Below are 8,438 nucleotides of genomic sequence, written 5' to 3'. Positions count from 1 at the left end.
GTTTTTATTCCGTAAATTCCCAAAATTTTGGACAGCAACGAGAAACTGTACACATTCAAGAATCGTTGTTGGAGCAATGTGACATATTGATGCCTTTCAACATGTCAAAGTGCACCAAAACTACACAGTTATGGACAGAAAGGACATACATCTACTAAGAGGAGATAATGAAGGGTTGTGGAGTAGAAACTCTGTACATGAAAACAAATTTATTCCCAATTCAAGTCTGAAAAAATGTGCAACCTAGACTTTACGAACAAGATGAAAGAAAACATTCCCCCCTGAGGAGAGAAAAGGTGAAAAGAGAAAAAGAAAAAGGGCTTTTCTGTGTGTGAACAGATGGAGAGCAGCAGCCAAAAACCATTTACTTGGCACATCGCTTTCAAATCCTGTTTGGAAAAAGGCTCTCGGAAGCACTCACTTCCAAATACTGCAGGAGGAAAGATAATGTGATAGAGAGGAGAGAGGTGAAAATCGCCCGTTTTAACCGAGCACTTTGACAATAATATTCCCTCTCTGGTCTTTTTCCCATAAATGAAATAAACAGAATACAAGTCCTCATAGATCACCACACAACTGGGGTCCGAGAAAAATCAATATATTTGTTTTTTTTTCTGTGTGTGTGAGCTTTATCTGATTTTCAGATGTTTTTGTAAATTCACAGGTTTCAAGGATTCCAACGACTCGTGGGAACCCTGAAGGACACATTTAACTAAATACCAACTTCTCTCTTGTACAGAAATCAAGAGCCTTGAAGTTTATTTCCCCAAATTCACAAACTTTCAAAGATTCCAAGGACCTGTTGAAACCCCTGAAGGACACATGAGCAGTGGGAGACCACCTACATATCAACTTAACTCCTTTCTTGCACAAAACTCAAGCACTTTCAATGTCTATTTTCAAAACTTTCAAGGATTTCAAGGTGTGTTTAGTCTGATTTTGTGATCTGTGTATTGGTTATTTGAGCAAAAAAAATTTAATCCAGCCCAACAGAAACGCAGTTACTTTTATACTGGTGGAGAGTTTAGTCAATACTTTCACTGCACATTAACGATATATTATTCTACTCCAAACTACAAAAACTGTGGCATCGAGGCTTTAATAACCGAGAGGTTGGGTCTGTGGTCATAAACTGTGCTCATTATTACACTTTAATTGATCTCCAAAAGCATCATTTGACTCTTCTCGGGGTTTAAACTAACTTAACAAGCTATAAACTCCAGACTCCAATTGGCCCTGAACACCGCGGGCTCAGCACGAGTCGATTGGTATGCAGATTTATAGATAATTTCAAATTCTGCTCAAATATCTTTTTGATCTTTCAAAAAGAAAAAAGAAAAAACACAGCAGGAGGTCAGAGTGGAGACAGTGATGGTCGCATGAATACTCATGTGAACACCTGACAAGCGGGCAGTCGTCTTCGCAGGCGCCGTATATACACGCACGTGGACAGAGTTGATGTCTCTGCGGTTTTGTGGAGGAAGTGCTCGCCACGCACAGTCAAAGCTGCGCTGTCTGAAGTGGTTAAGTGGTTTTGCCCACCATTAAGGGTCTGGAGACGCTCAGGATGTACATTAATGATCTGTAGGATGCATGTTTTTGTTTTCGCCTATAGAGGCGAAATCAATCTCCACGTCTAGGAGGCTCCAGCTGAAGGTTTCCATCAGGTTCTAACGAGGGAAGAGTTGGTTCAGAAGCGGAGCTGAAGTGCCCGGGAAGTTAACTGTTCAAAAACCCTTAAATAACGCAACAAACATCCAGAGCGCCGCAACAAACGTCCAGAGCGCCACAAGGACGTCCAGAGAGTGTCGAGACAAACATCCAGAGCGCCCGGAAAACGTGTTGGAACTGTATCACGTCAAAGGGACATTACATGGCTCCACTGCCAAATTATCAGGAAATCCCTTGCAATCTATTAAGTTTTATTGGCTTCTCATTTTCTAGAAACTTATTTTCAAGTGCACGAACAACAGAAATACTACAGACACCAACTGGTAAACAAAAAATTAACTAAAGGCTGCAAACAGCAGTAATTGTAGAACAACATTCAGACAGTCAATCTTCTCGGTAATAAGGAACCACACTCTGGAATAATTTACCAAACAATGGCTGAAACTAAAACAACAGACTATTGTACAACTTTGGTTTCTTGCCCTAATGTCTTCTGTGTTTTTCTATTAGATCGTACATCAGACTGGTTTTTACTGTTTCAAACCAAAGCGTCACATGAACATGAAGCAGAAGATGAATGAATGAATATGTAACCAGTGAAGAGGAGGAAGAGGTTGATCTAAAATCAAAGTGCGATACATGTTTCCTGTGTAACATCAAAGCAGTGGCGTCAAAGAGCCGTGAACGCAGCATTTTATAATTAGCGTTATCGGAATGAAAAGACGACACGGCGGTCGACATGATTACTTGCCTTCATCTCACGCTGGAAACATTGTTACGAGCTTTTAAAACACAGAATAAAACTGCATCCGTTAACTTTTCGGATTCACGAGGAAAATTTACAGTAAAAGAAAATCACAGTTTTTTTTTGTTTCCACTGTGACAGAAAAGTCACAAAGAGAGGAAATGAAATGAAAAAAAACAAAAAGAGGCCGACGTGTTTGTCTCTAATGAGCGCGGCGCTCGGGGGCCGGTGATTTGCATATTCAGCTGTGAGCGGGCAGCGGGCGCAGATGCGTCGACGCTGCACAAACACAAAGTAGCTCAATTCCCGTGTGATCTCAGTCGCGGGATCTCATTAACATTTCTCATGTCAATAATTCATCTAATGGCTTTGACCCAAAACATCAGCAGCAGCTGAAGTCATTTTTGTGTCAGAATAGCACAGATGTTCATGTGTGTCAGAGCCACGGGTTCTCAAGCTGTGGTGCGGGTACCACCAGTGGTACACAAGCTTTCTCTGGTGGAGCTCTGTGCAAATCAGATACAACATGGTATTATGGTCTGTATTTATATAGAACTTTTCTAGTCTTGATGAGCTGCTCACTCATTCACTCAGAGACTCACTCACTCACAATCAGACATTCCCTAACTCAGTCAGACACTCACAATTAGATGATTGCACTCAGATACTCACTCAAACATTCACCCACTCATTCCCTCTTACTCATTCGTTCACTCAGACACTCAATCACAATTAGACACTCACTCACTCAATTACACACTCACAATTGGACACTCACTCACATTCACACACTGCAACATGATGTTAAGTGTCTTTGTTCAAGGACAAAGACTTAGCAGAGCCAGGAATTTAACCCTCAACCTTCCAGTAAAAAGACAACTTGCCCTGCAACGGGCTGGACAAAATGACTTCAAAATAAAAGCACTGATTTTCATCACACCAAACTCAAATTTACGTTTTTAACCGTTTTTTTGTTTTTGTTTTTCATTTTCCTTCTTAAAAAACAACAAAGTGCAACAGCTTTAAAACAAGCACACAAACAAGATGGCCGACAACAGCAAATATAAAATCTCCAGACTTACGGGAGCCCATGAGGATCATGAGCAGTGGAACATGTGTGATCCAGATCATGGTCGTTTTTAAGTGATGTAAGAACTGATAAAAAGAGACATGAAACGTCTTCAAGAACCCTCACAAAAGTCCAGCTGCCTTTGGTTTTTAGCATTTTAAAGTAGTAATTTTCATTCAAAACAAACTAAAAATGTGAATCAATCAACTTCACAATAGAAACTGAAGTGATGGAGTATTTCCACTGATGTGATGATGATGATGATGTTGGAGGGAAGGAAGAAGAGGGGCGGGGCTAAACAACACTACATAGAGAAGTCTGTAAACAAGTTTCTCTGCTCTCACTGGACAGAACTACAGCTGCAACTATGAATTACTAAATAAATATTTGGCTATTTTGATAGAGCGTTTTTTTAACAATTAAAACGTTAAAAAAACATAACTTTTGATTTGCTAAAACCTGCATATGAGTTTAGGTATAAACTGAAATCACAGTCATTAGAAGAATATCACTAAAAAATAATCCTTGTTTGTCTGTTTTATTCACGTGAGGAAGAGAGTCATAGTTACGGGGTTTAATGACCTTAATTTTATGGTAAATTCTGGAATTTTATCCAATATTTTCTCTGTTAAAATACAAGAATGCCATTTCTATTAAAATTTGTTAAATTACCACTAAAATATGAATTCATGTAATTTGTTGTGTCATGTTTTATGAAGCTGCCTGAACTTCCGTTAAAACACTTGTAATGGCCTAGCCAATCAAAAGTAGTGGGCGTGGCACGGGCACTGGCGTATAGCTGCCTCTCGTAAACCTGAGTGTGACGTCAGAGGAGAACATGAATAACGTGGATCGTGGACAGGCTGCAGTTCTTTAAGTGGATTGAGGGGATTCTTCCGTTTCCACTCAAACATAAGAACATCATAATTTTCAATTTAACACTATTTTCATAATAAAGGAGTCTTTAAAAAAATATCAAAAGAAAATCATGTTTTGGGAATATTTGGGTAGATTTACGCACAGTTTGAACGCGCCACGCTGCGTAAAAGTCACCAAGTCACGTAAATGCAGCAGAAAAATATCACATCATGTCTTTCATTCCGAACACTGAGTGACAGACGGACAGAATCATGACCTATACACGGCAGTTCATCCGCTCATACCGCCGCAGAGCGCGCGCGCGCCTTTACAGTGTGTGCGCAAAAACTGCAACAACTCCACAGAGGATCACAACTCTCACTGAGTGGACAGAACACAAAAGAAGAAGAAAAAGACGACAAGAATGCGTAATTGTCCGCTGTGTGGTTTTGCGGCAAACCCCGCGTTTTTTGTGCGTGCGTCAGGATCCTGCGCACCCAGGTCCTGGACAGTGGGACACACACACACACACACACCTGACTGATTATTATAACAACATAAATGTCTCCTCTGCGCGCAAACACAACATTATCACCACCAATCTCTGCGTTTTTCTCTCTCCAAGACTCACACAAATCACCATCTCACCATCACTCACCTGATATGCAGACAATAAAATTGGCTTGAAGGATGAGGAGTATTTCCCAGATTATATCCATCCTCTGTTTTCATTCCACGAACATTACGCACAAACCAGAGAAGAAAGAGAGAAGAAAATGAAGAAGAAGAAGAAGAAGAAGCGCAGCTTTATCTCTGTCCTCCCAGCCTGGATCCCGCTGCTGCTGATGCTGATCATGAACACCTTCTTCCACCAGGTATTTTCCACGCCGCCACGCACACAGCAGGTGCCCCACGGCCCCGAGGAATAACACGCGATCCCAGCAGTGGATGAAACTATTCCAACAAAAGCAAAGAAAAAAAAACTCCAGACAGAAGAAGAAGCAGCGCGAGGATCCGTCAGTTCACTGCGTGATTATTCCTGCGCGTCCCAGAATCCATCCATCCATCATCCACTCACTCATTCACCCATGCATGCATTCATGAATGTATCCACAGAGAAAGGTGTGTGTGGAGGGGCGATGAGTCCCGAGCTCTCACCACGGAAAGTGGCACATGTTTGCGGGTGAAGTGCGCGCGTGGATCAGACTCAGTCCTCACAAACTCCAGGTGGCGAAGCTACGATCCAGACTTCTCCTCCTCCTCCTCCCCGTCACTGCAGGGAGCGCGCGTCAAGAGCAGCAGCAGCGCACAGCTTCCGGCGTCCAATTTCACAATAAAAGCATCAGCGTATTTGGATTTCATTTCAAATTTAGCTGAAGAAGTAGAACAATGTGGACAGAGAGAGGTTTATTTATGTAAATGTGCAGAAGTTAATCGAGATTTTGTGGATATTAGAGCAGTTTTTAATATGATTTGGTAATGTCTTCCCCATTTTATGTAAACAATATGATTAAAAAGAGTTAAACTACGGAACACAAACACATTAACAAACAATTATTTCAACAGGAAAAACAAAAATATAGTTTAAATTACATCTATGTGCTGTAATTTACTGTATATTATATAACTGTTTCTCAAAGACTGGGTCGGGATCCACATATGGGTCTCGCGATTTTTTGGGGGTCCCGAACACAAATTTTCCAAAATTAATTTATTGGTAAATTTAAGTCATTTCCAACTTGGTATGATGATGTTATGAAGTGGTGATGTTGATTTATATTGTGATATGAATTAGGTTATACATAAAACCTACATTATGCTTTTTTTAAACAATAAAACTCTTATTTTTATAATCGTTATCATTTCTATGAAGATAATAGTGGTTATTTTATTGGTGTAGGAAGACAATGTGGTTCAAATTCAAATAAAACATTGGCCCATTATGGATTTATTGCACATTTATGATATATAACTTATTATTTTTTTGCAGAAAACTATTGTTCTTGTGTGTTCTATTGTCACTTTTATTGATTTTAACACTTGCTCATAAAGAGTGTTATAGTTATTGGTTGCTTTTGTATTTGTGCTTTTACCTTTTAGTGCCTAAACTCCCTATTTCCGGTCCTGCTCTGATGCACAGCTGTGCGCTTTATACGCGCGGATTCTCTCCATCTCTCCCTCTCCGTGTTTCTCTCTCTTTCCATCCCACTCACCCTGAGCACAACTCAAACACAGATTCTTCAAAATCACATACACACACACTGGGAATGAAGGACTGGGTGTGAAAGTGTGTAAATGAAGAGGAATTTACACACACACACACACGCACACACGTGCGGAAAAGTCGGTTTTGACGCACCAGAAAAATGAGCTCCTCACACACATGAAACCATGCCAGTATGAACGCATGAACGCATGAATGCATGAACAGTATCAGGCTCATGTGTCACTCTCTGTGAAGCAGTGCACGCTCCGGTGTCTGTGATGACACCGGGCGACGCCACCACCCATGTAGCTCTGCGGCTCCAAACTCGCGGAGCTCACTCAGTGGGAGCGACGCGCGCGGCCGAGGGCGTATGAAGCGCGGGCGCGCGCACAGCGGACACAGGCGGGGGAACAGGTGGAAGAAAAATACACTCACGCGATATTGGGATGCATCAATACATCACATGATTCACTGAGTCATAAGATTGATGTATGTATGGTATATATATGATATGAACCAGGTTAAATAAATATGTGTAATTACATAATAGTAACGTCTTCATCTCACGGTTAGACTTTTCCAACAGGAAACTGGTTTGTAAACCACTCACTCTCCCACACCAAAGTCCATCGAGAAAATCATCGATTTTAACATCACAGCACAGGAGTTGATCTACTGCTGCCTTCATCACCAAGTTCAAACGTCTTATTCGGTAAAATTCGGATTCAGATTTAAATCAGTGACACAAAGTGACCACACGAGGCAGCACTAGACCAGCAGCTCCTGTCTCCCTGCAAGCTAAAATCACTGATTTTCGCTTGCAGGTTTGGTGTGGCAGAGTGAGTGTTTACAAACTTCAGTTTCCTGTTGGAAAAGTTTGTCTAACATTGTGAAAGACGTGAAACCTGTTCTTAAGATATCTGACTTTTGATCTTGATTTATATTGGTAAATTTCACGTTTACTTGTTACAGTAAATGAGTAATAGTGACCTGAAAAACGACCTTAAAAGACATAGAATTCATTAACAATTGTCTAATAAGAAAACATCCAGTTAAAGTTGTGAACAGTGTTCAGATCATTAAATTTAGTTAAAGAGGCTCTGAAACAACTGTTGTGGTGGATATCACTCTGTTTAGAGCATTTTCCTTATTTATTTTCCCAACATTTATTGGACTGATACAGCTCATTCTGGCTTTAAAGCTTATTTACCAGCAAAAATAGGAGTAAAAACGTCTTTAAAACTCACTTGCTTTACCTGATCAGTTTACACACTTTTATGTATGTAAAGGCAAATGTTATCATCATCATACAGAGGGTACAACCTCAAGTAAATACTGTAAAAGCATTTATTTAGTTCATTTACACCATTTAAAGTCTGTGATGGTCCATTCAAACACTTCCTGTTGCAGCTGCAGCTCTACCTATGTTCACTAAAAAATAAAAACGAACGCAACAGCAGCTTCATGACTTCATTCTCCTCTGGAATCTGATCAGAATGTTATTTTCTGACTCTGATGTTTTTGCTGCGCTGAGAGGCCGAGCAGGAGGTGAACAATGAGAGGACAATCAGCACCAAACGCAGCCTGCTGCTTGATTTCATTTCTCTTTTTTCTCTTTTTAGTCCAAGTGCCACTTTCCCCCAACATCAAAGAGGAACACGTCCCTGCTGATGCTCCATCCCCGTGGAGACAAATACACAATAAAATACTTTACATTCACACACAAAACGACATTTCTGCTGCGAGGAAGAAAATTGCTGTTTTTGTCTCGCAGCTTGGCTAAATTTTCAGATCTGATTCCTCTTTCATCATCATCATCATCATCCTCATCATCATCTCTCAGTTATTCTGTCAGTGTAATGATGATGTGTTTTCAAAATTCAGGGCCA

The sequence above is a fragment of the Solea senegalensis genome, linkage group LG1, assembly GCF_019176455.1.
Source record: "Solea senegalensis isolate Sse05_10M linkage group LG1, IFAPA_SoseM_1, whole genome shotgun sequence".
In the NCBI taxonomy this organism is placed as follows: Eukaryota; Metazoa; Chordata; class Actinopteri; order Pleuronectiformes; family Soleidae; genus Solea; species Solea senegalensis.
Note: the sequence above shows the minus strand (reverse complement) of the source record.